The following is a 27,544-nucleotide window of genomic DNA, read 5'->3' on the forward strand; positions in this document are numbered from 1 at the left end:
AGTTTTGAGACATTCCTGTTCCATCCATCATCTGAAAATGTAAAGAGTACTAGATCAAACCCAGGGCGGGCCCATGTCAATGGGTCATAGCCAGTAGGGAAGTCTATAGCTACATGCTAAGAGCGCCGCAGTACAGGTGGCGCCATAAAAAGGGCCAAAGGGAAAAAAAGTAACTGTTATTAATCTTTTAAAAACTTATGGGTACTAATATAACTTCCAAATATGAAAAATTCTGTACTAATTTAGCTAAATATTAAAAATACTACGGTACTTTGATAAATAATACTTTACAAAGCGCACCCCCTCCTTCTCTCCTAGTTGGTTTGTTCCAGCACCTTGCTCGCTCCTCTCACCCTGCTTGCTGCTCCCAGAGTCGCTAGCTGTCATGACTTTTGTTACGCGAGTAACTTCAGAAAGCTCCAAGTCAAGACATCCCAAATTGTCTAGTCCCAAAGGATGAGAAAAAAGGAGGAAAACGTACGTAAACAAAGGTACTGTAAAGCTAATGGGATAAAATTACCAGTTGCCTTACTTATTTAGCAGAGTGTAGTGTAGCAGCTATGCTAGCTAGCTAGCCAAACACGGAAGTAATCAATAAAAAGTGACACATTTTGTTTTCAAAAGTACCTGTCCCAAAACACTTAAAATTATTTCAAATATGAAACAAAATATTTGCTTTCATCACAAACAAATATTGCCTTCAAACAACACACCTCGCAACCAAATGTGTCAGCTCTTCCAATGGTTGTCATTGTAGCCCATTACATCACTTGAAAAATCAAGAAAAATGGACCCAGAATCAGAGACAGCATTATGACTGCAGGATGTTTTTTTACATTAAGTGCTGTAAATATAAACTAAGTGTGTGAGAGAATAAGAAATACTGAAAAAGTGAAGATAATACCCAATATTGACTGGCATTCATCTGCCTTCATCCAAATAGAGAATCATTATTGTATTCCCATATTCTATATGAGTTTATTGCTTCCTTGAATTTTGCATTTCATTGTGATATTTTCTGATTTAAATTACATCTCAGAAAATTTGTTGAGCATTTTGCATGTACAGTATAGTGAACATAATACACTTCTTATGCTTTTTTTGCTTTTGTTTCTAGAATCCTACTCCTTGTTTATTGCAGATGTGTTATTGAGATATTTAAATCTCAGGCATGGGCCTTGAGCAAGCCCTCCTCCTGTCGCCCTCACCTCACAGAAGCTTCATGCATCAGAAATAAAGGCTGCACCAACTGAGCCATATCCTCAAACGGATCAGGTCAGAATATTTTTTAATATTTTCAGTATTTTGGTTGATGTTTTGTTTCTTAAAAAAAACTAAACATTTAAGGTGTTGAGTGTAAGCAATTGTAAATTGGTGGAATGATTTGGGAACTCCACACAAAATACCATCGCAGAAGCAGGCTAAAGACCCAAGGTAACTCTGCAGACGAGCCACGGCTCTGTTGGGAGAATCTGTCATCAGGACAACTATTATTCCTGTTCTCGACAAACATGTCCTCTGTGCAAGAGCAGCAAGAAGAAAAGCCCTTGTTGACCGAAAAGAGAGAGACAAAACTTTCCATTGAAAGTTTACCACAAGTCAAGTAGGAAACGCACCAAACATTTACAAAAAAGTGCTCTTGTCAGGTGACAATAATTACTGTATTTGCTGGACTACCAGTCACTAAGTTTTTTTTCTTAGTTTGACTGGTCCCATGTCTTACAGTCCAGAACAACTTACATGTAATTTCTTATTTTTCTGTTTGAGACACATTTTCTGACTTGTGCAGTAAATGTTAATTCATACGAATGGACACAAATCAAGGATGAAACTGTACCATTTGCAGCTACAAGGAAGGCTAAACCCGGGATACAAAGAAAGATGGCCGGAGCTGAAGGAACAAGTCCACAGTTGGGTTCTTAAATAAAGCTGTGTGAGGCTTGTGAATGGTGCAGTTACTCCTTCACTTGCTGGGGGTTGCCCAGGAGGAGGATATATGACTTTGCATGCGGACCTTCTTGGTGGAACTGCTTCAATAAACGCAACCGCTTCTCTGTCACCCTGAATTTACTGCAGCTCAGCTGCACACTTTGCTGGGAGAATCTGACAAAGTAGCACAGATTGTCAGAACTTATCCAATTGAAAACATCCTTCACCTAAACTGATTGAGCTCGGAGAAAAATCGGAGAAAAAAACTTTTAATCTTTTGATATTAAAAGTTGGCAGAGACTTGATTTGCAGTTGTAATTGCTGTGAAAGGTGGCTATGCAAAATATTGACTGAAAAAAACCCCACATAAATTGTAAGGAGAAAAATGTGTGGGTTGGATGTTGAGTTGTTGGCTGCCAGTGAAAAATATTTAATGAATCTCAACACGCAGAAGAAGACTTTGGTAAATATATATCTAAGTTTTGCCAGTAGATTTCCCTATAATAGAAGGATGGTATCGTGTGCTTTCTGGATTAGTGTCCTGGTGTAATGGAGCACAGTGACAGGAGTACTGCTTGTGAGCTCGGGAAGGTAATTAATTAAAACAGCTTGTAATCCACCCGATGAGTGCAACAATCAACACACTGATGCATTGAAGGAAGGAGGAGGTTTTCTTAGCCGAGCATATCGATAAGTTCATTTTATTAATCTGACGCAGACAAGGACAGTTAATCATTTCACAGCCCTCTTATAAAAAAAAACAAACAAAAAACAACAAAAAAATAGAGAGTATATGTGACATGTTTCCTAATGACCCCAAACCTTCCTCGCTTAACATTCATCCCATTAAACTCCGGAGTGCTCAATTTACCAGCGTGCTTTAATAGATGAGGGAGGAGGCAGGACTTGGCGGGAGATTGGAGCTGATTATGCCCTTGTTCTATTCATTTGCACAGACCCTAGTTAATTGACTTCTGAGCAGCGATGCATTGGACACCCACTATCTGCTGCCAGGATCAACCTGACCCCACTCGATGCCGGGGACGACGAGAGGAGCAACTGTTGAAATAAACTGCTTGTTCTGCTCTATCAGTGTGTGAAACAGAAGCACGGGGGGAACAAGAGGGGACGGGGAGGTGCGCTTTCTCTGCTGCAGGGGTGATGTGTGGGAACCGGAAGATTTAACAACAGCGGAACGCAAAGTAGGAGACTGATGCTGTTTAGTGAACGGGCTTAATATAACTTAGCAATTGATTCTTGGTTTCATCACAGGAGGATTTATGAAGCGCACGCGCCTCGGCAAGAGAAGAAGCGAACATCCAGCGATAGATTCTCCCATTTAAATAAAAAGCTGTTGCCGCCAGTGAAACAATAAATTCAACTGGAATTAAAAAGTTATTTCTACAGGCTGTTTGAAGATAAGGAGAACACTCTGAATTTGGTAGAGGTGTTGGAAATGTTCAACATCAATATTCACTAATAAGAACAGAAAGGCAGTATGCGTTTTCTGCCTCATTTGTTCCCATCGTCAAGGGCGTGAAGTTGCCAGAAAGATGGTTTATGATTATCCACCTCCTCTGAGTTGAGTTGACGATGAATTTTCCAGAATGCGACCGGTCTCTTAGTTGATGACAGATGAACCGGAACTGAGTGGCTTGTGATCTATCCAGCAACAAATCAAATTGAGAGAAAGGCTAAATGATTCCTTTCAAACAAGTATGAGAGTCAGATAAAGATATTTGGCATGTTGTACCTAAAAATCTTCTAAAATGGATGGATAGATGGAAGTGCCAGATCTTTTTAGTGAAAATAAGGAAGAGGGAGAACTTTTGAAAGCTAGGAATTTATTTGAAAATATTTTTTTTATTAATTTTGCTCTGTGTAACTTGGACACACCTGATTAATCAGGCTCTGATTTTGCATAAGTTGGGTCACGTTGCTGTACAGCTGTCATGATGTGCCACTGGTGGAAAGAAATGACAACGTTTGGGATCTTAATGATAAACAGTGTATGAAGCACGTCTTTAACATATAAGGAAACCCCCCCCCTGCTGACCTTTAAAAAGTATCTATAACAATAAAACATTTAGATTTAACTATATGAAAAGGACAGAATTTTTAAAAAATCAAGTTTACTATAAATACAAACAAGGTTTAAGATCAATTCAGACAAAATAAAACTAAATTGATGAATGTTCCTGGTAAAACTGACTACTAAATTCACGGCCAGGGTTAAATCAAAACAGCCCCTAAAATTTTGGGGGTAAAAATCATACATAAACATGATTTTCCTTCTAATATTTGTAGTCTGATCTTGGCTGCCTAATATATATTTTTGTGCTCACATACATTCATGTTTTAGAAAAGTACATTTGTAGTAAGGCTGCTCTCCTCCACATATATTTATGCTTTTGCTAAAGGCAAAAACAAAAGTCTCAAAATGGCAAAAAAACACCAAAATCGAGAGGGTTGTGCACGTTCACAAAGGTATGTGCAGTTGCCAAACTAATGGAAATGTGAGTATGCAAGTCATTTTAATTCTGAAGTATGATGCAAAGCCAATGCATACTGCTCTGACACAACTGGCCTGCATTTAAAGGAGGTAGTATATTTTAGAACAAGCACCCCAGTATTAATTTAGATTGATGTAAATTAAGCCAATGTAAACAACTTCCCATTCTTAAAGACCAGAACTGCTCTACTGTAAGCATTTTGTGCAGGAAAATACCGTCTGCTGAAAGCTGGTGGTAATTACGCTGAAGTAGCAACAAAGACTGCAATTAAATTCAGGTTTAATGGACTCCTATGCTGAAGTCTAGATTTTTATTTTAGCACAGAGGGATGTCAGTGCTGTTGTTTCTGAAACAAATGCATTAAGTAAAACAAAGAACTGGGACAGCACTGTATAGCTGTGTTGAACAGCTTAATCATGCGGTGCACACACACATCAGACAAAGATCTTCTCTTCCTTCATCTCACGTGGAAGTTTGTGCTAAAACATCAACAGCAGCTGTTAGCTCCTGTGCATCACAGTGTTCGATGTCGCCAATCAACACTTCCAGCTGCACGTGTTCAAACACGGCACTGTCACTACTCGTTCAGCTGATAACGGTGATATTATTATTTCTTTTTTTTTTTTTTTGCATCAACGGTGGGAAGGTAGGCTCTGTCTGTTGCTGCAACAAACACTGAGACTTAAGATATAAATCAATCCTGCATCTACACACAGAGCGAGGTTAATAGCTACGCAGTCTGTAGCAGAGCTATATTCTGAGCATCTTTATGGCGTTTATTGTCTTTTAATAATGTTTTAACTTGAAAGTAATGCACAGTGCACTCAAAAAATCATCAGAGTGAGATCTACTGCCTCTGAGTTACTGATTGCTTTAGCAACGGCAGGCGTTCGATGTAGCTTGTTTTAAAAAAAAAAATTAAATTCTTCACGGTGAGAGAGAGATAAAGCCAAACATAGTTAGGTGAGACAGCAACCCCAGACTTCATCAGGGAAGTTTCTTTCAGTCCCTCCTATAAATAGTAACTTTTACTAAACGCTTGTTTGTGGGAAGCTCCTGCTGACCGTATCTTAGCCGTGTTGGCCGTTGTGATTCTTCCCTCTCTGGTTCTTTCTCTTTCTCTGAGAAATTGTATCTTACAACACTGACAGAGTTGTGTGAGTTGCTGAGGTCTAAAGAAATATTCTTCAGCCCTTCTGTATAAATTTTTTGCCAGGGGTCAAAGGTGACACATGAGCTTGCGGCATACAATGCAAACACCTGTCAACTACTGTGACACAGCAGCAGAAGTGACTAATGCAGTCGGGCCTGAACACATCAGCCCCTGAATCCTGGTGACACATTGTTGCTCCTCTTTCATTACTCTGTGCATTCCAGCCAGAGTCAACCAAACTCAACAAGCTATCTCACATGGAGGGAGTGGAATCAGTATACCAGTCCTGAGTCTAAATATCTGGAATTTATTTTTTATCGCCAGGCCTATAGCTGCGTCTCCTGCTGCAGATCGGTGACTCACAATTTGGGAAGCGTTGCATTGACTTTTACTCATAAATATTTTAAAATTCAGCAATATTTATGATTGTCCCCCTTTATGGCTAATCTATAGCAGAACCATTAAGCATGCATTAGCAAGTGAAGTATGTTTGACCTAATCTTGGTCCTCACTGAGAAGTCAATAGCTTGCATTAAGACTTCCAAATATATATATAAAGCATGGCTTGGCAGCGTTTTTGCACTAGTCACTTGAGTACCGCTTTTGAAAAACCTCTCAGTCCTCCTCCTCCTAATTGGGACATTCATAACTTGAACATGATCCCTTTGTGTCTATTTTAAACCTCAGGGACAAAGAGGAAGAGGCAGAAGAGTGCAGGGACAGAAGACAAACAAAAAGAAATACAAGAAAGTCAAAGAAGTAAAAACAAAGTCACAGGAAGAACAGATGTACCACTTCCTATAATACACACAATGATACATTACTGCTTTTATAGCCAGTCCACTCAACAACAACCCCAAGACCATATCTGCGTTCGCTATGTTTGCATGCGCAAACATACCTCGTTTGGGTTGAAATGTGTTCAGATTACGTAATCCGAATGCGTCGTTTAAATGAGCACAACACGAATTAATCCAGTCATGATGTGTTTACATGCGCCAGGCTTTATTCAGAAAAGAAGCACTGCAGAGTTGTAACATTTCCCTACAAAAATCACAGAAGTTGCGCGTCCGTCTGTGCAGAACATAAAAACAAACAAACAAACAAACACAGCAGCGTGTTCATATACTGTGTCTTCTGAGCCAGAATGGACCCGCGCCAGGTTCTGATTACGGTTGAGACGTTACTGCGCTGCCTGATTAAGCTGCAGGCTGATCAGCACATGCTGTTGGTCTTCCTGCGTTACAGGATGGGCCAGCAGGAGGAAACAAAACATCCTTCAAAGTTCTGTGCTGACTCCAGCTCCTGCCCTTCTCTCTGCACACATGCAGGTCACTCTGCTGCAATCACAATAACGTGATGACGAGAAGAAGGGTCTACATGCACGCAGTTTTATTATGAATCATCATAAACTACCTCATTCGGAATATAATTCCCTTCAAATCAAGCCGAATCTGATCAGAATATTCTGATTGGTGATGTTTGCATGATTACCCAGGTCCATGTAAACGTGCCTAGTGTCTTGCAAAAATATTCAAAACTGTTAAATATTTTTTTCATGTTGCAACTCACATGATAGACCAGTTCAAAATAGCACATACCTATTATGTGAAAACAAAAGAATAAATTTTTTTATATTTTTTTTAATTAAACACTTATAAATTCAGGCATGTGTTTGTATTGAGTCGCCTTTATTCTAGTGACCTTTACAATCTAGCAACATAAATCTAACCTTTCTAGGGTCCGTATCATCAATTGAAGACCTCTAGTTTGCAGTGACGTGCGGTGAGGTTCATAGCTGGTGAGGCACTGACGTCATCAGAATCAGATTTGCAAATAGATGCATAGATTGACAGCAGTTTACAGGTTATGTTTCACTTCTGCATCCTTACACACCTCCTGCTTCGATTGAAAGTCCACTTGAGAAAACTTTTTTGTGTTGTAATGTAGTCATCCATGTCGAAAGTCGGGATAAGCGAGAGGAAAAAAATCACTATTTCTATTATAATCTATCGCTGCACTTGACTTGCTTCCCGAATCGTTTAGCCTAGCTCGCTGTCACTTACTCGGCAGTTGAGGAGTGAACAAGACGAACGTCTGGGATCTTGAGCGCCCCCTGCCATGAGGCAAGAGAACTGCCTGCCTCACCTCGAACCTGTTCTCTGCCGTTTATAATCGCTCATTACACGAAACACGTTACACAAACACAGTTGGTGACAAAAGCACTGTACATTATATACATAAGCTAAATTATTGGAAATAAGTTCACATATTAAATTTGTTTAAACCATTTTATTGACGCCGTACAGCAACATGCTCTCTCCGCTTAGCAGCCAGCGCAGAGCCAGGGGTTGCGCAATCCAAGGTGAGGCAGAGCTCGCTGCTGCCTCACCGGCATCGCTTCCAAGCATTTGAATGGGAAAATAAGAAAATTCAGCGATTTTGAACAAATAAAAATCGAAATTGGTGAAGCTACATGAAAAATAAATATTTTTTAGTACAAACCACCGGATGAATATAACAATTTAAATTACTTTATGATTATATATTTTCTTTCCTTTCATGATGGCTGGTGAGGCACTGCCTCACCTGCCTCCCCTGACCGCACGTCACTGCTAGTTTGCAGGGACACAACAATGCGCATCACCCATAACACACCACGCATAATGGTGACTATATCATTCTGAAGATTCTTTTCTACATAAGCAACAGTGAGGCTGGTTAGACTTGATGCCAAGATGGATGGGGAATATCCATGTGTCAGAATGGCACTGTTAAAGGAAAATATAAAAAATGTGTTAAGACTGAGGTACGACTTTGTCTGACTGGCTGATTCCCTGAATCACAGAAGAAGTTGTGTGTCCGTTTGTGCTTCACATAAAAACAAACAAACACAGTAGTGTGTTCATATACTGTGTCTTATACATCTGGGCTGATGTATAAGGCTTCTCCAGGTCAGAGATGCAGTAAGGGAGTTACTACATATTATAATTGCAACAATATGTGTTTCTATGAAGATTCATCTTAGAGGGACTGATTACAAATGCATACCAAAAAAACAAACACTGGTTTTCTTCCACTTCACGTAGGTTTGTATGGAGACCTCATCAGTTGGACTGTTATTTCAGATTTAGTGTCCTTGGACTTCCTAAAATGTTCTGGATAGGCTTATCAAATTTATGTTTTCATAATCACATCAAAGCAAGGAGCTAATGTATAAAAACTGGATTAGTGATGCTATGCTAGCTTCTAAGAAAACAGCCAAATAGGCAATTTGGCATCCTGACTGCACCTCTAAGATACAAACTAAAATATGATCCCAGCCATTTTTAAATGTCTCTGCGTCTCTTTATCACATGTGCTTCTGAGTCACCGTTAATATCCCAACAAGTCCAGCTTGAGAAGTTGCAAGCAAAGAACTAAAAATAACACATCGCCTCCTGATTCTCGGGCTGGAGACAAATGTATCAGCCTGGTTCCAACGTTCCTGCTTTCACAGCTGGCTGTATCAAACGCGAGGCTGCTGTAATACCATTGCCTAGGGCGTGTGCTGCGTGTGTGAGATAAATGGCGACATGCGGAAGACCCTCCACAGCACTCCACCTCTTTTGTCACCTAGTCAAACTCCAGGGCTGCTGCGAATCAGCTGCCTGGCGGAGGTGAACGGAGATGGGAAATGTTCCCGGCGGCCCTTGGATTTGGTGGCTTATCGCACCCTCAAGAGTGTTATATCTCTGCTGCTCTCATCACGCCCTGAGATCTGCTAAGGAGTACAAAGAGGAGCATTCGGCAAGGTGATTGCATCAGCTCATCCGTGATGTGTCACAAAGCTGTCAGCGCCAAAAATGCCCCCGATAGGTTTTAGTTATGGTAACATTTTCAAGCAAAGCCTAATGAGAAGAGACAGATTGAGCTGCTTGAAATGCAAATGTCTTCTTTACCTTTTCCCCAGAGGTTTTAAATGCTTTTCCTGCTGCATTTACAGAGCTTAAGATGTTACATCTTCACAGTTTGGATCCAATTTGTGGGCATGTTGACCCATGGAATTGACATGCAAATCAATTGTGCAAAGGTTAGGCGAGCAAACTTGGGAGAAGGTGGAAACTTTATAACTTACAGACGGCAAACGACTAAGATCTTCTCCGGCCCTTCTTCCCCCCTTTCCCTCTTTCACTCGACTCCCTCAATAACTCAAACCTTGCATGAATATAAATGGAGAGCGGTGAGGAGCATGGACCTGGTGGCAGTGAATGGGCTTTTTCCGCTCGGCCTCCGACAGCAGTGCTCCTCTAATGGGTTCAGCCTGACTGGATTCAATCATGTCCTCTGATACCCTCTGAAGAGGATGCAAATTGTCAATCAGCTCGCTTTCCTCCCCATCCTTCGCCCGCCGTCTTCATCTCGGTCTCAGTGATCATCTAGCCGCCATTCACCTTGCACGACGTTTCCTCATCTTGTAGCTTTTCGTACGTTTAACCTCGCGTCACGTGTTCTCTGTTAGCTTTGTCTCAATCTGCCCAGACAAATTGGTGTGAACTTTTGCTTTAGTGGCGCTAATGATAATGGCAGAAGAGAAAGTCACGAGGGTCGACCGTTCATTCAAATGCAAGTCAAACAATGAAAAATTGCCCGAATCTAATGTGTTTTGGACTGTTTACGGTGAAGGTGAGTATCTGTGGCATTACGATAACAAAATCACCCTTTCCCTAATAACCGGAAGATAAACACTAACATTTCTATTCAAGGGAAAGCTCTAACAAATCCATTGTCTCTGAACACACGGATGCACAGCTAAGTCAACACAGAAGAAGCATAATGACTTTTTTGTTTAATTTGACCATTTTAGGCAAATGGAAAAAGTTAAAAGCTGACGTCTTTTGATTTGTAAAGGTTAATGTGTTTATTGGATTGGCCCAAAATGCTGTCTTATTTCATTAGCTTCATGTAAAAGCAATCAGATGGCAAATGCTCTGAGGGGGGAGGCAGGCGAGCAGAGGAGAAATTAAACATATTTCCACGTTCACTGACATCCTAATCTGCCCGATGGGCCACAGGTGTACCAAGCATCGCTTTAAAATGAAAAAACCTTCTTCATTGGTCTCATCAGTGTGTACAAGGAGATAATTAGGACACATAAAAGGGTTAGCATGCAGGGTAGAGCTCAATAGTCGAAGATGATTACCATGTGACATAACATGATTGGATTCAAGCTTTGCTTGGACAAAGGAAATGCAATTTCTTCCTCATAAGTGCATTTTTTTCTAAGGTTGGAATAAGCTTAGGCTACAAATACTTGATTGTCATATTCCCAATATAATTCTTACTGCAGGTATCGGAAGGGTCTGTACATAATGTATTTGAATTACTATCATTATATTTCAACTAAATCAATTCAATGAATTTAATTTACGAAAAGGAAATAGTAGGAATAGGATTTTTCAAGTATGGTTCTGGTAAACCATTATAGGCAGTTAAAATCTTGTTAAAGATATCTGTTAATTTCTTCCTTTATGTCAGTTTCACACCCGATGGTCTGCTTTAAACCAACCAAGGATTCCTTTGTGTAGCCAGGCGTAAAACTCATCCAAACTCTGGTGCAGACAAACCAAACGAACCTGTTCGGCCGATAACAGACCACTGAGCAAACCAAAGAGTGGCAGTGAACCAGCTACATGTACGAAGCAACATGCAGGGTGGCTCACTGCCTCATCTGCTGCCTATACTGCGCAGTTTCTTGTGAAAAAGCAATTAAGCTCCCACACCAAGGTTAGAACAGAAACACCAAGGCTGCATACGTTTGGTCTCCCTCAGTTGTGAACAAGCAAGCTAAAGGGGATGGATTTTTTTCTTCTTTATTCCCACTTCGTCAGGGCTCGTTTCACACAGCATACCCCTCTAAAAGATTATTGTAAAAGTCAATCACACCAACTGAATTTGATAAGATTTCTGTTCCCAGCCATTGAACCAATGGGCTATCCTAGTGCGAAAACTCCTTTAGTATAAATCCAGACTAGTTGGTCCCTGGTGACTTGCAGCAAAGTCTAAGAAGAGCCAAGACCAAAGAAGACTTTGCTCATAAAGAAACAACCGCGACATCAAAAATGTCTGTCTGATATATGTGATGACTTATATTTTGCATACATAAACCTTTGCAAGAGCACATCAAAAGCATCCACTTCAAACATATAACAGAACTTTATGTTCCACCAAATATTCTTCATTCCCCCAGTTTGAGAACCACACAACAGTTGTTTTTCTAAAAATATTAGCGTATATGGCAGCACAGGACACTGTAACGAAGCTTAAAGATAAATTTTAAGTAGAAGTCTGTTTTGGTCTTGACCCCTCTTGGACGAACCATTAACTTTGGGATCAATGACCAACTAATCTGGTTCCTATCAAAAAAATATTGTACAGTACGTCTGTACTGCAGGTCAGTTATGAACTTCTCTTTTTCTTTTCACAGAACTTCTCTCCAAAATACAAAATCTTATCTTTAAGACTTACAAAATTGAACCAAGAACTGGACAGTTGATCTTTTAAATGTTTTGAATAGCTTAAAGGCATAAAAGCTAAATTGTTTAGCTGCCCTTTTGCCTACAATTTTACAGCGCTGTGCAAAAAACATGCACAACATTTCTCCCATAAAGAATTTGAAACACAACCAAGGTGATGTACTGCAATTAGCCGAGATAAACTGTAGGAACTCAAGGATACTCTGTAAATAATTGATTTTAAAAAGAAACATCAGATGCGGGCATTCCAAAACTACAAGCATCAGTGTCAGCGGGTGATGTATGGGAACCCAGTTAAGAGCCCATTTCCCTCCCATTCCACTGGGAGAGGAGAGGCCGCAGTAAATAAGCACCATATTGCCAGAGGGAAACAGAATGGAGAGAAGTGAAGAGAAGAAAATCCCCCTTTCTCTCATGGCCTTTCTCTATCTTTCCGCCTTCTGCGTTACAATACCTCATGTATTCCTCCTCGCCTGCTATCTCCTTGTGCCCCGCCGTCGTTCCACCATACGTCTCAATTTCTATTGCTTCACCCTCCTCTCAATCCCGCTTCTTTCATTCCTGCATGCCTGGCGGATGATAGCTGAAAGGAAGGCAGAATTGGATGCCTCCCTCACAGAGCTTTCCTTTGAGACTTGTAGGAGATTGTGTTTTGCTGGAGTGACTTGTTACAGCTCACTGGCTCGCCGTCATCCAAAGCATCAACTGTCAGTCACGGCCAAGGCTACAGGTATGGGCCTTAGGAGGGGGAATTGTTCAGGACAACAAAAATGCTTGTATCATCATTCAGTGCATGCATATGGTAACAAACCTAAGTGTTCATGTCTGTTGAACATATCAATATTTTGTCATGTTACAACCACAAGCCTCAAGGTATGTTATTTGGACTTTTTGTTATTGACTGACAAAAAGTTGTGCATAGCTGTGGTATGCACGACTGACGGATTCTCCCACCTGAACTTTGGATCTCTGCAGCTCCTCCAGAGTTTCCATGTGCTTTTTAGCTGCTTGTGTGACTTTTGCTATTCTTGGCTGCAGTTTAGCTGGGCAGTTTAGCTGGACAGTTTAGGCATGTCTTGGTAGGTTACCACGCACTCTTTCCATCTTCAACTGATAGCTTAAACAGTGCTAGGTGACAGGTCTTACAATAGCACGACCTCCATCTTCTTCACCTTGTGTATGCCTGGTGTGTTCCTTGGTCCGAATGGTCCCATCAGTTCCTCGGGATTTTCTAACAAATCTCTGAGACCTTGTCAGAACAGTTGTATTCACAGTGAGATTAAGATAAACCCAAGTGAACTCTATTTACTAACTGGGTGAAATTTGAAGGGAATTTATTGCACTGGAATTTAATTAGAATAGAGATGGCTGGATACATTGCTAAATTATTGTCTTTTTCTTTTTTTTTTTTTTTTTTTTTTTTACAATATTTTCCCACCACTTAATATGTGCAGACTAGCTTGTGTTTGTCTTTTACTTAAGATAAATAGTTTAAATAGTAATGAAATAACACAGCGGCTCTGTAGACTTATTGTAGCCTAACATGATGGATTTCATCTGTATGTTTTCCTCAGATTCAGGGGAGAGTCTTGAGTTTCACTGACCTTTCTGTGTATTTAATATAGGAGTTCTGCGATTACATTTTTTGTGATTTAGTGCCGTATAAATTAAAGCTGAATATAGATGTATTGAATAAAGGGACGTTAAAAGAGAATTATGTTTGCTGCACTCTCCTTGCAGCCGTACTTACTTGCGATATTAAATTGCAGTTGTGATTCTCCGGATCCAGTGAGTCATCTAACAGATGTGCTCTCCGTAATGATGCTCTCAGATATGACTCTGCCATCCCTTGTCCCTTTCAATAAAGACCTGGAAGGTCCTTTTCATCTAATTTTCAGCTCCAAATATAGTCTTTTGTGGGTGGAACGCTGGGTATTTGGCATTCGCTGGCTTTTCATGTGGCTTCACTGCCACTTTTGGCAGATTATAATTGTCAGCAGAGAAAATGTTGAACACCTGTGCCTTGTGGTTGAGAAACAAGGTCATTTCAGTCCCTTTCATATTACTCCGATCTACTGAGTCACTAGCACACATGGTAGCAGCTGCAGTTTCTGACAGCTGTGTTGTCAATCCTCCTTTTCCTCCCCATCTCACCACAGACGGCTTAACATCCTACCACGGGTGGAAAGCACCTCCTTTCTCATCCCCCCCCCTGCAACTCGTTCAGCTCCTCTGTAAGTGACGGACAGCCTACTGAAGCTGCTGCAGGTCAAAGGTGATTGAGTGGAATAATCCATTTATGAAACACTCCTCTCCTGCTGAAGTAAAGCTGGTGTAAGGAAGGTCAGCAGGTGGACTCTGTCCCTCCTCAGCGTCAGCCAGAGCTTGTACTTCTCTATTCACTCCCTTACCTTGAGAGGCACACGGCTGACTTACCACCCAAGAACTGGTGCTAAGGCACAAACTCAACAGAGGAGAGTAGCTGGATGAATGTTTAAATACGGTTTGAGAGGTATTGCCTTGGCTTTTTCCGTTTCACATCTGCCTCGGGTGTCTCTCGGTCCTCTCTCTCTTTTTTCTTCTTCATCTCTATTACTTTTGTCATGTGGTGTTCCTCCTAGCAACTTCATAAGTTAAACATCACCCAGCCCTCAGCGACGCATGGGCAAGGTCAGAACTGGATCAGAACTGTTTTTACTCAACTAATTTGTCCAATAAAATGGATGCAATAAAAGTACATATAATGTTTTCACAAGTTGGAACATTCAAGAAGTAATATGATCATAGTTAAAAATGCGTCAAAAATGCTAACTTTGCTAACAGCTAAAGCTCACATTTGTTTTGCAGCTTCCTGTTGGCATTATTTCCCAGTTTTTAACAAATGTGAACAGTACTTTTGCACATCTGCTTAGATATCAAAATCTGAAACTGATAAGTCTACATGAATGGGAAGTTTTAAAAGCATTTTTTGAGATCTCAACTCAAGACCATTTTTTCAATCTAGCTCCCACCTGCTTCAGCTAAATTTCTGAATATAATCCCGTTTCTGCTTTTTGTTTTTGTCACTCCCACAATATTTGGAAGCAATCCCACGCACACCCACCGCTTTATTGATGCACTGTGCGATTCAGTGAATGTTTATTCAGAGTGTTTCAATGCAGTTGAACAAGAGAAGAACAACTGAAAACTTAGGTCAAACCACATGTCTTAGGAGTAAAAATAAATCAATCTATTAAAACATAAAATACAGACGAAAGACTCAAGAAACTTTTGAAAAACAGGCTAAAATTGGAGTTGCAAAATATTAATACAAAGCAATGGCTCATACATACAAAAAAAAAAGTTTAAAGAAACCAAGACTGTTAATTTTTTTTTTTAGTGCAGAAAGAGTATTTTCCTGCATTATCCAGGTCCTGTAGCTTTCTTTTTTAAGAGACACGCACAGACATTGAATGTTCTCTCTGATGGCGAATTGGACTCGCATTCAAAAGGGACCTTGTGAGTGTTGACAGATAGGAAAGCTTTTTGTCACTTTTTCCTCACGTGGCTGTGGGAATGGATTGTCCAGCACTAAAGCATTCTGTTACCTATTCATCAAAGGAACGTTGGGCCTGATGTGAAGCAAGAATATTCTTCCCACCTTGCAAAATTGGTTGGGTTTTGGAGAGCATTTTGGCAGGTGGTGGTACATCCACGACACATTGCACATCGCATGTATATAAAGCATTCTTGTAAAAAATAAAGATAACAGAGTTACTTGATTGGCTATAAAATGTCACTGTGCTCTTGGAAAATCCATCATACCCCCCTTTAAGCACTAAAGCTGTGAAGTTGGCTAAGCTTGTGAGGATTTAATGATTAGTCTCCTTGTGAGACAGCTGGATTTGTGGGAGATTTGTGAGATCATACTATGGAATGAAATACAAAGTTGAAACCAGAACATTAAATTGACCAAATTAATACACCCATGCACTTTTTTTTTTTTTTTTCCTCAGAGTCTGAAGTTAAATCAAACCAAACCTTTTTTGTTTTCGGTCGGGTAGAATTGTCAAAATTATCTCTATTTGCTAAATGACACAAAAACGGGAGAAATAATCAGTCATCTCCATTTCATTTTTGTAGACCTACAAAAGGCTCTGGTCGAATTAAACTAAAGTGGAACTGTCTGGTCATAATCACAATCATTAGATTTAGAGGAATAAGCGGTGTGTTTTTAAATCTGTTAACACCATCCCAGCTTTAAGTATTGATGCGGCAGCATCATGCTGTGAGGCTGTTTTGCTGCCAGAGGAACTGGTGCACTCAATAAAACAGATGGCATCACGAGGAAAGAACATTGTGTGGAAAGATTAAACGCTAACCCTGATGTCAGTCCTGTAGAAAACTGCGGACCGATCTGAAGAGGTGCCTGTGAGCGAAGTGCCAAATAAAGCCGACTCAGTTGCACCAGGTCTGTCAGGGAGGGGTAAGAAAGAATTTTTCTAAAAATTGTGTATCGTGAGAAACTTGTGGAAGGACCTCAAGCAAGAACAGTTTTGTCCAATTAACTTCATAGAGTGAGAAAAAGGGTGATTGTCTTTTTATTCAGTTTCAACTGTACAACAAAGTATAAGTGAAGAAATATTCTGCTTGACTACAATACTGACAAAGTTTTCTGTTGTTTGTGCAAAAAGTGTTTTGATGCCTTCTCGAGATTCTTTGCGTAATATTTCTCCCCCTTTTTTATTTTTTGGGGATTTTCTGCTTTTTCTTTAAGATTACCAATGTTAAACCATCGCTTGTAGCCCTCTGACAGAACAGTGAGGCTGCGTTTGCAGTTTTAACAACAGCCAGCTTTTAGTTTTATTAGAACACTTTTGTTCACACCCACTTCCAGTCGCTGCTTTCAGCCTTCCGTTCTCTTCCCTGAACTGACACCTTACAACCTGCCTAAAACAAAACAGAGTTAGCTACAAGATAGAGAACACAGTGGAGCACTTAGCTGCCAAAAACTCTATAAATAACCAGTGTTATAGCGTATATATTTCTGTTGCTCTCTGGCTCAGTGTGACACCTGATTACTAACCTTTTTAGCTGTTGGTATGATTTAATCAAAGCTAACATAATTGGCTATAAGTAAGAGTTTATTTGTAAAATAATACTAGTGGTTCAGCATAAATGTATAGCTAATTGTAGATAGTTAACACAAACAATTTGCAGAATTGAGTAATGCAAGTGTTTGTTGACTGATTTTGCAATATAATCTTGGTGCTTTAATATTCATGTAATCTACCTAAAACTTGATAAGTTTGGCTAAAACGATTCCTCAGATGGCTTTATGAGGCAAAGTCTTCTGACTACTTTTATCCAGCTGGTGCAGTTACATTTCTTTTTCACCTAAAATGTGATGAAGAAAGACATGAAGACCCATAACGACAGGAAAAATGGGGGGAAAGTTGTGAAATGACATCAGCTGGGACTCTAGCAGACATAAGACGAGGAAACACCTGAAAATATTGTGAATGAATCAGTGGGAAACATGGGGGTCCCTATAGACAACTATTATGGACTCTGAATGTCACAACTAACAACTGCACAGACTGAACACACTGTGTACTTTATTAATATTTAAAAAGTTATTTAAATTGTTTTAAACCTGCTTTTTTTTTTTTTTTTTTTTTTGCTTTGCTGTGTTGACAACTATTGATTGTGCTGTTTTATACGTACCATGCTAACAAATCTATCTAGTCTAATTTAATCTGATCAAAGCGTATTCTACAGCAAGATAAATTGCTGATTTAGTGCATCTAGTAGATGCAGCATCATGAATCATTTTGAATACAACAGAATACAGTTTTCACATTTCAAGCAAATACAATAACGATCGCCTACCAAGTTCTGTTGTTGGTCCCACTGGGAAACCAACCACCATGTTCCACACAGTGATCCAGTAGTGCCTTAACAAAACTACAATCATGTTTTCAAGAAAGTCTTTCTATTCGTACTTAAATTTGAAGTGCTAAATTGGTGATAAATGCAAACAAACAGGAAAGGCATTGAGCTACTAAAATCTTTGTTGTCAAACGGTGGAATAATCAATCTGTATAAACACAAGGGAGGTGTGAAAACTGGTTGTCACCACTGACATGTTTTATACACATTATTTAATGTAAGGATTATAATAAATACCATAATGTTTATATTAATTTATTAATAGAACTACCCACTTATGTAATACTGCCATCTAGTTTCTTCTTACTATTTGAAAACGTAATTTTCCAGTTTTATTATTAAAAAAAACAAAATAACAATTATGTTCCAAAGTTAAGAAGCCCCTTCTGTTAGCTCTGTTTCAATGAAAAACTGTCAAAGAATAAATGTATAAATCAAAACTAACATTTATATATTAGTTATTTAAATGGGAATAACTAATATAATTATATATATATATATATATATATATATATATATATATATATATATATATATATATATATATATATATATATATGTGTGTGTAAAATGTTTAATCTGTTTATTCCACCATATACTCACTGATTAACAAGCTTCTCCCTGAATCACCGTTTCCTATTCACTCTTTTCTAGTTTATTTATTCAGTTCCTGCATTTGAGAGAAGCCTTGACAGAATGTTCCACGTAGCTTGTTATGTGTTGTCCTCCACAGCACCTAGAACAGAAAGGGGAAAACAGAAAAAGAAATTTCAAAAATGACTACTGTGCGCACAGAAGTGGCAAAAAAATTTTTTTTTTAAATGACCAAACCGTCAAACGGCAGCGATACAAGCTCCTTTTCAAGCCAATTTTGCTACAAGTAACTTAAAAAAGAAACAAAGCTGCATATTAAATACCATACCGTGTTTTGTTTAGCATGAGAGCTACAGTATGCACGTCTTTTAACCAGTTCTCATTCGTATCTTTTCTGTCACAGAGGATTTGAGCCACAGGCATTTTGTCCCTGGTCATGCCATATTAACAGCAACGGTAAACTGTACTGGCTGTTTCTTCTGATTGTGCAGCTCGACAGCTACAGAGAGAGTTGAGAAATCATCCTACTAAAATTGCTGCTGAAACCATTCCATGTTGGCTGACTGTAACGTCTGGTGGATTAGTTTATTTTTGTCTTCAGAGAGTTTTGACGTCATAAAACAGGGTGTGACCTGATTGGGAGTATAGATTAGGACCTACATGGTGTCAGGAGAAGGGTCAGAGTACCAGCTGTGCTTTTTAGCATGAAATGTGACTGAAGAAAAAAAATGGTAGAAAAACACCTGCAATAAGAGAAACTGCCTCGATTGAACAAAGAAGAAGCAAATGCATGGTACACTAGTTCGCTTATATCAAAACTACAATGTCAAGAAGAACTGTAAAGAATAGTTATTGAAATAATTAATCATATGGACATGCTTAATCTTTTTTTAAGTGGATGCAGCATCCTGAATCCTCATGACCAAGCTGGAGAACATACGTGAATAAAGTTGCCACATTTCAAGCCAAAGCCTGCCAGGGTTTTGGCCTGCTGTGGCTTCCATTGCTCTCACGTGTCAAGAAAGGAAGAATTTCATTTCACACTTAATTTTTGAAATTGTAGATTGCAAACAGGAAAAAAGTCAAAAGCATCTGTAGATGATGTGGTCAGATGGTCAACACATGGCATTGTGGTGTTTATTTCAATAAATTAATGACAGATTTTAAGGTGTTGAACATTTTAATGTAATAATCTTTTTTTTTTTAGCAGATAAAAATCCATAGTGGGAATTTGTGTATTCGTGTCTTTTTGGTACAAACATCATGTGATCCACTAGGAACAACCGCAAATCTGCATATGCTGTAATTTTCTTCTCATTAGATTGTAGGTAACACTGGCTTGTCTATTAAAATTCCTCTGTTATTTGTCTGAATGCACTCTGACCTTTGTGAGCAGTAGACACACAATCGGTTTCTGGAAGAGTTCTGTGATTACATGTTGCTACCTTTCTAGTCTGGCAACAGGTTTTTTTTTGTGTGTTTTTTTTTCAGGCTTTTCTTCTCATCAGCAAAACTCTTGTTCTTTTGAGACACGTCTTTCTTCCACTGAGTCCCATGTCTCATCAGTCTAATAGGAGTGTATTGAACAAAGCATTTCTAAAGGTGGTCTCCTCAGGCTACAGACCAACCCCCACTGTCCCTGGTCCAATTACAGCAAGAAGTAGAGGACATTTTTATTGGTCTGTGCGGGAACATTTTCATGGCTACCATCGTCTCCAGTAGTCGAGCCATCTATTGCTCAATTACTCCTCCATCTCGAAATCACCCGAGACACAAAATGTCACCTGCTGAGACCTGTCAGGCCCCAGTGCATCACCGGCACTGAATTTCTGACCCGCTCCAAACACTAAAATCTTGTAACTTATTTCCTTTGCTGTCCAGAGTTCATGACTGAATATGGAGCTGTTAACACTCCCAAGACATTTGGACGAAGAGGACTTCGAGTTCGCGCCCAAATTCCTCTTTATATACGATCAAAACAAAATTGACCAGTTGTAAAAATATATATCAAATAATATGAAAAGTATATCATGTTAAAAGGGAATAATGCAATCTATTACTTTAATTTTAGAAACAAAGTATATTTAAGTGAAGAAACAAACAAACCAAAAAAATTTATAAAAAAAATCCAAAATTAGTGCAACAGTCTTTTGAACGGGAAGTAATACAAAAGATTCAAGGTTTACCTTTTATTTTAAAAAATACAGATAGTTTAGATTTCCTTTAAGTATTTCATTAATGTTTTTTTGTTTGTTCTCGGTCTTCTAAACTCTTTATAAAGAAGAAGTTTCCAAAGAAAAGCTCTAGTAAGGGAGATACCATCAAAACTGAAACAAGGCAAAGGTTAGAATATGTTCACTTTGAGAGTCTCAGAGAATCAGAAATTATCTGATTAAAAGCTGTGTCTTTGCTATTATTCTAATTAAACAATGGAGGCAATGGCAGATCATACAAGTTGACATGAAAAGTCTCAGTACCTTTATATAAGAGTTTAAATGCATATAGGCAGTGACAGCGAGCAACATCTAATTGTGCAAACTGAGCCGTAACAAAGCAGAAACACAGATAAGGCACATAGGCGACTTAGATTTTAGCTGAATAAGTCGACTTGAAAAGTTCAGAGTTTAGGACTTATGGGGATGACATGTTAGGGATCCAAACGCCCTGGAAGCAGGCAAGCAGGCAATGTGCTTAATAAATAAAACAGAACTTAAACCAAATGTCTGAAGCAGAATAAAGTTCTAACAAGGGTAGCACAGCAACAGGAAAAAAGTCAAGCATAACAACGCTGAGTCTGATTTAAAAAAAAAATATTATATATATATATATATATATATATATATATATATATATATATATATATATATATATATATATATATATATATATATATATATATATATATATATATATATATATATATATATATATATCCTGGAGAACAGGTGAGGGATTACTGAGGACAACAATAACAGAAAAACTAGGGCCAAAATGACTGAATGCTTAAATATTAGAAAAAGAACACAGAGGTCATGGGAAAAAATCTGAACAACCACTTTAGTGTCAAATGCCTGAAGAAAAGTCATTGGTCCAACTTTTGATGAATCAGATTTAGCACAGCAAAGTTGTGGGAATAAAACTTTTACACACTTCTGAAGGTTTGTGTCTCATAGATATGACACAGTACTGAACCACACCTGTTCCACACATTGTCCTTTACTCTTGAATCCACAGAATATAAAGAAATATGATGTTTTTAGTTTGTAGTAATAATGGTAGTTACCATCACAACAAGAACTAAATCCTTCTGATTTTATGACTTGCGGCCAGAATAAACTGCACACAAATAGGACATAATTCCCAGATGTAAATTTGGATTTCTAAAACAAACCAAATTGAGCAGAAATAAAAAAAAAAAAACTGCAAGGAACTAGACTTTCTGCAAAAACTGAACACTTTTTAAGGACTATTTTGAATCAGAGCCTGTCCCTGCAGCCAATGGTCAAGAGGCCTGGCACTCTCCGGACCGATCACCCGATCAGTCACTTGTCCAGCACACAGACACCTTCAACCAGGAAAACAGAGCCAACGCTGTTCTTGGATCTGGTTTGAATGAACTCAGAAATCGAAAGTATGGCAATCACCACGATATAACAGTAAATCATGTGTTTGTCAGTTTGGAATACCAAAAATATCACTAATAAATGGCAGAATATTGAAAAGGTGGATGTTTGCAGATTGCTTTTCTTCAAAGTTAAGCATTTGAAGAAAATTGTTGTGGCTTTGTAAACTTCGTAAACTGATTCACAACTCAAAACAACTATAGATGTATTTAAGGGCAACAGCTCTTAACACAATTTCTGTCTGAAGTTGCCACATTCATCAGCTCAAACATATATTCTAAAGTAGTAATACTTAATAAAACAGGTCCGGTACTGATACGGGCTGAAAAGCCATTCAGAGAGGATGAATCAAATGTTCCACAATCAACATTAAAAAAAAGCAAAATTACAGTTTGCAAATGCAGTTGGTGACAAAGACCTTTTTTATGTGGTGAAACTAAAATGTAGGTATGTAGTCACAAAAAACACTTGATACATTTGGAGGAAAATGGAGGACATCTCAAGACATTCACCAAAAAGTTTAAGCTTGGGAAAAACATTAAATGGAGAATGATTGAGCTTCGAGTCGAATTATTTTCAAAGAAGGTTGAAGACGACAGTCAGTGCTGTGCAGTGGTCAACAGCTCACCTCACCATGGAAAAACGAACCTGGTTATCCAATTATAAAAAAAAAAGCTCAGTCAGATTTAATGTCAGAAAGTGAGGGGGAAAAAAACGTGTTTTTTTTTTTTTTGGCTTGTTAAATAAACTGCAGCTATTTTGGTTCAATGGTATTTGTGGGCTCTATATATCCATCCAGCCATTTTCTGTCCCTACTGGTGTCGGGAGGTGCTGGTGCCTATCGCAAATTTTCTTCATCTGGTGTAGTGATGTACCTTTCTTTGCTACAGAGCATGAACAGAACATGGCTGAACAAACAGTTGGTTCATTGCAAGTATAAATGGTTTCAGTGAGAATCTCCCTTCAGTATCCGTCCCAATGAAAGCAACAAACAACTTCTACTTCTCTGTTTCTCATTTTTATTCGTCATTTCAGAGTCTCCAGAAGTGTTTCTTAAGATATTCACTTGTAACCTTTTGACTCAATCATTAAGGGGTTAGTGAATGGCATGAGCTGAAGATGACAAGCTGAAAAGTTCAACAAATGTTGATCACATCTCAAATTATTTCATTTAGTTAAACGGATTAATGTATTCACCATCCACCGGTGTGCAAAATCCCTGCTACCTACTTCATCCAAATGACTCCTCTCTGCTCACCTCTCCTCATCTCCTTTTCTTTTTTGCCTTTTCCTCTTGTTCTGCATCTGTGCTACATTTCAGAATAGCTCTGGAGAATAGGCTTTGTCAAATGAAGAAACCCTTTGTTTGTTCTAGTTAAAAACGTTAAGTAAAGCAGACAAGCCCAGGGGGTGAGGAAGGGAGGAGGATTAAGTTGGTATTTTGGGACACAGTTGGGACAGGCTGCACTGGAAGGGAGACTTTTATTAGCCAGCAGGAAAAATAGATGACAAAAATATCCCCCCCCCCCCCGAAAAAATGACAGAATGAGACAAAAAAAGATGGAAAGCGAAAAAGCAGCACTGGCAAACATAGCTGTTTAACAGGGCTGCTCAGATCCAAACAGAGAACTGGCCGGTGATTGGTCGGCTGTAGTTAGGTCTTGGCACGAGCCGCGGCGACAGCTGCTTGGAAATGATGAAAACCCCTGAGAAGGGAGAGCGCGACAACAATCCAGAATTACTGTGAAATTCTGTTGTCCCTGTCCATTTTCCCAACGCAGCGCAGAATGAAAATCAGGAGACTGGAACGAATCGCCAGCAGGAAGACGAAATGGCTTTAAACGTCTAAATGTTCGCGGCGCAACACAAACGTAATAATCTGGCGCCAGCGATTCTAAGTTTGCCCTTGGGGCTGGTTTTGGGGCTTGTTTCATTTCACGCTTTCATCTTATTCCAGTGGGACACATCACAAAGACATGCAAAATGAAGCGTTCAGGTTATTAATGCCTCCAATTAACCAAAAGAAAAAACCAAAAAGAAAAAACAATTTGGAAAAAATTTTAATGATCGTATTTATTGGTAATCAACTCCTGCTGCTCAAGTCGGTCTTGACAGTGTGGAAACACCAATCAGAGTGATAATTACCCTGCAGTTTGTGCTTAGCGTAAATCTCTCTCTTAACATGCTGAGCTTTATACCCAGTGGGGATCCAGATGGCGGTTTTGCTATTCATTCAATTCACTTTGCCACTAGATTACTACAAATCTATGTAAATACAAGAAGCGTGGTCCAAAACAAACAAACAAAAAACGAAACCAAAAAAAAAAAAAAACACATCACTTACCACAAAATACACCAGCAAACAAACACCACGCAATCTTTTCCCCCTCCAAGATTTCTAATGATATGGAGTCTGCCACAGTATTCATGTTCCCTGTTTTTTGCATAAGAAAACATTAATAGAGTCGTTACCTGAGACCAACACAAAAGAGTGCATAACTGGGGGTGTGGAAAGAAAATCCATCAATAGTTTTAAGCATTTCTTGTGAGCAAAGTTCTGAAATGTATGGCATGTACCTAGCAAGTTAAAACCTAAGCACTTTGAAATGCCTTTGCTGAAACTGTGCAATATAAATAAAATGACCCTACCCTTACCTTACCTAAAACAATGACTGTTCTACAGCAATCAGATCGGCAGGTATTTGGTGGTATGCTTTCACAAGCTCTGCGCATCGAGTTGGAAACGTTCCCCTCTCTTTTTTGCCAAGTGTCTTCAGCACAGTCAGACTGGATAGAGAAGGTCTGTAGGAAGACATTTTCCAATGTGTTGCCATTTTTCTGTTTTGATTAGGTTTGAATTTGGCATACACCACATGATTATGATTTGATTTTAGTCATTTGGTAGTTTTTTCTGACTGTATGTTGAGCATTAAACCTCTGTCTTGGTCCCAAGTCTCTTGCAATCATGCCCTGCACTAAGCTACATCCATCTTCCTAGCAGCTTCTGTATCCCCACACTATGATGCTGCTTCCACTTTGCTTAGATTTGACGAGAGTCATGACATGTTTGACTATTAAATGACAGAATCAATAGATTTTCCAACCTGAGCCGTGAATCTCCGCAGCTCCCCCAGAGTTACCGTGAACTTCCTGGCTTCCTCTCTGATTGATGCTCTCGAGAGCTGCATGATATAGATCATGTAGTTGTAATATCAGTGTGTACGATATCGACAAATGATTCAGAGGGGGAAGGACACTATACTTTAGGTATCATACATTCACGTTGGTACGTTACACAGACAGATTATAACAATCTGTTTGGCCTTTATGCTGTCTCACCACTTTTTTACATTCCTGTATTTGCAAAACAAATTTTAAAAAATCCTAGTATCAATTTGATCACTGTTGTTTAGCAGAAGGTCCTGGGTTCAAATCCTGGCTTGAACTCCGATCTTTCTTGTTTGAAGTTTGCATGTTCTCCCTCTACACGCGTGGATTCTCACCTGGTCCTCTGGCTTCCTCCCACAGTCCAAAATCTTAACTTGTAGGTTTCTTCCTTTTCTTGTTTTATTTTCTCCACTTTCTCTTCTTGCCCGCCCTGCACACTGGAGCTCTTGCAGGGATGCGTGCATCTGGCTGTCAAATTACTCAGTGGTGAGTAAAGAACAAGCCCAAGAGATGGCAGCAGCAACAGAGATGGCCCAGGATGCCTTATGTTATGGCACAGTGACCAAGAGATGAAGGGCTTGTTAACCATGTCACAACTGCCTCCTAGTAGATAACTGGAGGAAGACAACCAATGGGGAGAGGCTGGCAGTTTTATAGCACAGCTCTCACATGCTGCTGTGTGCAATACCTCATCGAATCAGCTCTGCGATCAGATCTCGTTATGGAGCTGAACTCCATCCCGAACGTCTGCGGGTTTTACCTCATCTCCTGTTTCTGTGACACTTTAAGTGGCATATGGCTCATTTTATCCTAAATCCCACACTGTGATTGAGTCCAAGTATGGCAGATGTTTGAGATTGATATGGCTAAAGGTAAGTACCACCACACAGAAGGTGATGCGTTAGGAGGAAAAGCAAGGGAGAAGTCTGGTTTACTCGTCCTGCTTCCGCCAACGCAAACTCACCCACACGCCACCAGAAGAAGCCTTGCCCTTCGTGCTTCGAGCCAGCAGATTCGGTGACACGAGGGTTCTTGAAAGCTCTTTAGGGGCTTCGGGTGTGAGGTTGTCCTGAGGGTGAAAGAAAAAACAACAACAACAAAAACATCATCTCAGGCTGGGTGGTAACAAAGAGGCAAAGAAAAACACATGCTCATGAGACTGCTCAAGCTTTGTGAGGTGAAACTGAAAGACAGGCATCGCCATCCTCTACAAACACAGCTGCATCGGACAGCTTGAAGCATTTCTCGCTTTAGATGTTATGGTTGGCAGGTTGACATGTAAAGAGGCTTCAGTTAATAAAACATGCTTCATTTGCTGATGGAGTATGATGCAGGAGCGGGTAGTCTTGCTTTAAGACGTGTGATCCGACTCCCCCTTATTTTTCTCTCTCTCTTTCTCTCTTTCCAGCTGGGCTACAGTGTAACACACACGCATGCACGCTCACTCACACTCGCCCTGCTCTGCCTGCCCGCCCGACACAGACGCTCTACTTACAGCGTCGGAGGCAGGACTGAGGCTCACACTATCAGCTCAGCTTCTCAATGGGGGGACGTGGCCAAAAGCAGACAGAGCGGTCATTCCACCGGAGCCTTCCGCCGAGTTCGTGAAAGAGAGGGAGAGAGAGAGAGAAAGACAGAGGAGGGGGGCAACGACGAGCGAGGGCAGGCGGCGAATGGGGGCAAATTAGGACCCCCTTTCATCTCAGCAGAGGAGTTTCGAAAGACTCTGAAAGAGAGAAGAGCAGCATCTTTGTGGCCGATAGAGCCGTGACTCTCTCACACACCTTGGTCAGTTTGTGACACCTATTGTCCTCCCACCTGGTTGCCGTTTTTGAGGGACTCGTGTTGTTTGTTTTTTTTTTTAAAGAAAAATCACAACAGCAGAAGTCCAGGGTGATTTTTATTAATTTTTTTGTTTCTTTTGTTGGGGCTTACCTGCAAGTGGAATTCGTGAAGAGACGATGGAATTAAGACGGGCAGGCTGTGACTCTGACTAAGCTCCTTTTCTCTATCTGAACGCACTGCTCAGGTAAGGAAGGGTGTGGGACATTCCTCTGGTGTCAGAGGACGGGAGTTTGATGTAGAAGAATGTCTGATGGGGGCGAAAATAAAAACCAT

General features: G+C 39.7%; 1 protein-coding gene across 3 annotated transcripts in view; it reads left to right on the plus strand.

Moving 5' to 3' along the window:
- The first annotated feature begins 341 nt into the window (after nucleotides 1-341).
- LOC122834360 (chemokine-like protein TAFA-1) overlaps nucleotides 342-27,544 on the plus strand; it is a 190,147-nt gene continuing 162,944 nt past the window's right edge. The window contains exons 1-3 of one of the 3 annotated variants that reach the window (XM_044122738.1): nucleotides 342-491; nucleotides 1,118-1,275; nucleotides 26,835-27,455. The gene's annotated coding sequence lies outside the window, so the exon portion shown is untranslated. Of the gene's footprint in view, nucleotides 492-1,117; nucleotides 1,276-26,834; nucleotides 27,456-27,544 lie in introns of those variants that run through there. The other 2 variants (XM_044122737.1, XR_006371185.1) reach the window with 2 other exon arrangements.

This window comes from Gambusia affinis, linkage group LG07 (genome assembly GCF_019740435.1).
Source record: "Gambusia affinis linkage group LG07, SWU_Gaff_1.0, whole genome shotgun sequence".
Classification (NCBI taxonomy): Eukaryota; Metazoa; Chordata; class Actinopteri; order Cyprinodontiformes; family Poeciliidae; genus Gambusia; species Gambusia affinis.